Genomic DNA, 4,853 nt, shown 5'->3' on the forward strand with positions numbered 1-4,853 from the left:
ATTTGATGTCTTCAGGGTTCAGTAGCATCATTTGGAGAATATGGGATTTGGACCAGAGGACCTTTAGGCACCATCCCTCTTCCACTTCTCTGTAGTCCTATAATTCCAACAGAGCACTATATAACTCTAGCAGGGAAAGGCTATGAATGCCATTTTCACATTATTGTAAATTAATTCAATGAGCTTTCTCAGAAACTGGCATATCCTGACACGGAAGAGAAAGGAGTTTTGATTAGACAGCCGAACAGAGTGTGTGATTTGGAAGCATGGGGTGGGGGGGTAGGTCATAGGAGAGGTTAGACTGAAGATGAAGCCCCACAAGAGGGCGCTGGTGAGGTTCTGTTAGCGTCCTCTGATGCAAGAGAAAGTCAAGTAACGCAGATAATGTCGTCCAGCTAGCAAGGGAGGTAGTTTGAATTTTAACCCCAGTTGGCCAGACTCCAGAGTGTAGTAGAGAGGGGCTTCGGGAAGTGAAAGAAGAAGGCAGAAGAAGGGAAAGAGGATGAACATTTTCTTTGGTCCAAACTGAAGTAGGAGGAAGCACAGTGCCTTGTTTTCTCCTTCATGTGCACCCAGAGAGGCCCCTGGGTCCTTTCCTGGGCTCTGCTCTCCCGGCTTAGGACAAGGAGGTCATTTTCCAAGATGCTCTCAGGACGACCTGGACTTTTTATGCAGGCAGTCATTTCCTGCTAAAAGCTTTTGAGGGAGAATAGCAGATGTATTCAGCTTTTCTGCAATGGGGTGGGGGGTTTAGAGAAAGTTGGCCACATACGATGGTTAGGAGTCTCTTGCCCTGGGGTAATGCTTTGGTTCTTGGTGTGCATGGACAGTGTGCTGTGATATTACCCAAAACTACAACATGCTAAGTCTAAAGACTGAGTAAGTCCACACCAGCCCCACATTCAGACAAGCCTGCAACTAGATGGTCAAGGGCTACGAATACACTGACCGCTGGGTTCAGACCTAACACCTGCATCAGGTACTGGTGGTGACAGAAGAGTGGTGGGGACCATGGCCTTGGACACCCATCCCCAGCTAAATAGGAAGATCTCCTTTGCATCAATGTGGGAAGAAACAGTTCACACCACTGGGTGGCAGTATAGCGTTCCTCTTTGTTTCTCCTAAGTAGCTGTATTTTCCGGGACCTAAGTAATTCTATTCCTTCGGGTCAACCCACCTGCCCCTTCCTTCCTTTGTCCCTCTCTTGCCTTATGTCCATGTCTCTACACATACTAACCTCAGCTGTGTGTGTGTGTGTGTGTGTGTGTGTGTGTGTGTGTGGTAGTGGATCAGAAGGATAAACGTTTAGGATCCATCCCATCCCATCCTTCCCTGATTCACACTGTCTTTCTATACCTCTGCAAATGCTCCATTAGGTCTTTGTTTTATTAACGGAGATTTATAATAAATTAAAAAAGAGAGAAAGAGGGCAAGCCTAAACCTAACAGCATAGGGGAAATTCATTTCTAGGCTGAGATGGAAAATGCTTCTGGTCATTTTGTCAGGGGCAAATATTTGTCAGGGGCAAATATTAAAAAGAGGAAATAAGATACTATTCAAAAGATAAGCTGGTGATGTTTACCAAGGGCCAGCAGGCAGAAGTAGCAGAGGTGGAGTCTCTGGAAGTTATGTGTAGAGCTGCTCTGCCATCTGGTGGACATAATTGCAACTGCAGTTTTTAATCTGTAGTCTTGGGTTCCCAGACTTGAAGATTTTAATGAATTATGAAACAAGTAACAAAAAAAAAAAAAAACAAGAAAAAATTCCCTACCCACAAAAATCCTGAATAAATAAATAAGACCAATACACGGTTGCCAACTTTTTACTTTGCCAAGTAATAGTTTTAAAAATCTAGCATCTATGGTTACCATCATCTTACTTAAAAAAATTTTTAAGTTTATTCATTTTGAGACAGATGGGGGAGAAAGCCTGAGCAGGGGACAGGCAGAGAGAGAAGGAGAGAGAGAGAGAAAATCCTAAGCATGTTCCATGCTGTCAGCACAGAGCCTGATGTGGGGCTCGAACCCATTAACTGCGACATCGTGACCTGAGCTAAAAATCAAGAGTTGGATGCTTAACCGACTGAGCCACCCACTATCATCTTACTTTTAAAGGGGAATAACGGCCCCACAACCTCCAAAAAGTCTTTTCACTTTCTTAAAAACAAAAGACAGCCCTTTAATTTAGATTAGAATATTTAGATTAAAAGAGAGATCATTACATTTTTTGGCTTTGTTTTAGAATTCTGTTACAAAAGGGTGAAAATTTTATCAAACTTCAGCACTGGTCTAAGGATTGATGTTTGGGAACCATCGGTTTAAAACACATCATACAATTAATTACTTTAAGTCATTTATAAGAAATAAATATGATATCACCGAAATATTTTCATATGGACACTTGGAGTTCACCACCGTATTCAAAATTGTCTTTAGTGGCTAATTTTTTCCAGGGGAAAGCGCAAACGCTATCTCCCACTACCACAAATTACACAGGGGAGTTTCAGGCATTTGAGAATATCGCAGGGGTCCGTACCTCCGCAGGGCAATGGATGAGCCTCGCCCTGGGAAAACCACCTTCGTGACCACGGTATCTCCTCTTGCCAGCTAAGTATTTTAGTGGCTATCTTTAACCAAATAAAAAATATTGTCATCGTTTCCGTTTCTGAGTCTTTGAGAGTCCCGTGGCTTTCTTCCATTCGTTCCATCTTTTCATGGTTTAGGAATAAATTGCCTCAATCTAATATTATCGCAGTTACTTCCTGGCGGTAACATGTCTCTTCTCTCGCGCACTTGTCTCTAAATTTTGCTTGTGAAAATCACGTTTGAGTACCTACTGATTGTTACGTGTGTATTTATTTTTATGAAGTTCATAATGTGCTGTTATGCACAGTGTATGTATAAAACATCCACAACACACAAAATGTTTTAAAGAACACGAAATAAAAAATACAAGCAGAAGTTCCCATTTTACCTCCAAACTCCCCTGTGCTCCCTGATCTCCTCCATCCGCTCTGCATGTGCTGTTCTCTCCTCACTCCTCTGCTTGGGAGATATCCATAGCCTGCTCCCCTGTGTGGAGTTCTGATTCTGCCACACAGCATTTCAAACCTTCTACAACCTTCTACTGAAATCAGCGTCGACCTAAAGAAACAAGAAGCATTTGCTCAGCGTCCTCAGGTCCCGTCTTGACTCACCGACCCTCTTCTCTTTCCCATAGGGCACGTCTTCCTTCAAGATTCGGTTCAACTGCACCCTCTGCTAAGAAGGGACTTCTGGAGGCCCCAAAACACCCCTTGGGATTTCTCTGAATTTTGATGGGGTTTTCGGTCAGCCCTGCTGCTTGAGGAAAAGCAGCCAAAAGTAGAGAAGTATGAAGCATAACAGTGGGAAAAGAGGCGATAAAATAATCCTCATTGGGGTACACAATGTTCACTTTGAAATTCCAAGAATTTTGGAAATTAGAAAGAATTCCAAAGAAAAATTGTTAGAGATAATAAAAACAGCTAGTAAAGGGAATGTATATTGAATATATAATACAGTGATTTTCACATACATCTGTGATAATTATTTAAAAATACAAGATAATCTCAATCAGGCTACAATTCCCAAACTGAACTATATCAGAATATAATTGATAAGCAGTGTGTAAGACCCATTTGAAAACAACTATAACGGGGCTCCTGGGTGGCTTAGTCGGTTAAGCTTCTGACTTTCACTTAGGTCATGATCTCACGGTTCATGGGTTCGAGCCCCGCGTCGGGCTCTGTGCTGACTGCCAGCTCAGAGCCTGGAGGCTGTTTCAGTCTGTGACTCCCTCTCTCTCTGACCCTCCCCTGCTCACGCTGTCTCTCTCTCCTAGAAATAAATAAAAAAAAAACCAACTATAACATTTTTACTGAAAGAGAGTTTTTAAGATGTGGGCTCTGTACCGTATTTCTTGGGTTTGAAACTCATCTCAACCATTTATGTACTATGTGACCTTGGGCAAGTAATTCACCTTCATATATCTGTTGTACAATAAAGAATTTGACTAGGGGTTCCTGGGTGGCTCAGTTGGTCGAGCATCTGACTTCGGCTCAGGTCATGATCTCACGGTTGACAAGTTCGAGCCCCGTGTCAGGCTTTGTGTTGATAGCTCGGAGCCTGGAGCCTGCTTCGGATTCTGTGACTCCCCTTCTCTCTGTCCCTCCCCTGCTCATGCTCACTCGCGATCTCTCTCTGTCTTGCTCTCAAAAATAAATAGACATGAAAACAAAAAAAAAGAATTTGACTTACTTATGTTCTTGGTTTCTGAGAAGAAGACTCTAAATGTTTGGAGTTCTCTCTCTCTCTAAGTTTATTTATTTTGAGAGAGAGAGAAAGTACGTGCATGAGTGGGGTGGTGGTAGCAGAGAGAGAGGGAGAGAGAGAATCCCAAGCAGGCTCCACAGCCAGCCCAGCATGGAGCCCAATGCGGCCCATGAAACCATGACCTGGGCTGAAATCAAGAGTCAGATGCTCAACTGACTGAGCCACCCATGTGACCCCATCCTTGGAATTGTCTAAGCTTTGTTATTCTTGGTGGTCCCTTGGACCACACCTAAATTTATGCTAATGAGATGGTTCAGGAACGGGGCTAGTCCTGCCAGAAAGACCAACCATGTGATGACTACCATGTGACTTCTTCTGGGGAGGAAAGGGGTGCTGAAGATTTAGCTCAGTCTTATTACCAATGATTCAGATAAGTCATGCCTATGTAGTGAAACCCCAGTGAAAAGCTCAGTGGAGCTTTGTGGCTGGTGGACACACTGCCATGCCAGGAGGGTGACAGGTCCTGACACTACCGGGAAAGCCCTACGTTCAGGTCCCTCC

At 43.5% G+C, this 4,853-nt stretch overlaps 1 non-coding gene across 1 annotated transcript; it reads right to left on the reverse strand.

Moving 5' to 3' along the window:
- Positions 1-2,449: 2,449 nt before the first annotated feature.
- On the reverse strand, positions 2,450-2,614 carry LOC144230727 (U1 spliceosomal RNA). The gene has a single exon (XR_013334851.1). It is a non-coding gene; the product is annotated as a U1 spliceosomal RNA (small nuclear RNA).
- Between the last annotated feature and the right edge of the window lie 2,239 nt (positions 2,615-4,853).

The sequence above is a fragment of the Crocuta crocuta genome, unplaced genomic scaffold, assembly GCF_008692635.1.
Source record: "Crocuta crocuta isolate KB4526 unplaced genomic scaffold, BGI_CrCroc_1.0 scaffold316, whole genome shotgun sequence".
NCBI classification, from domain to species: domain Eukaryota; kingdom Metazoa; phylum Chordata; class Mammalia; order Carnivora; family Hyaenidae; genus Crocuta; species Crocuta crocuta.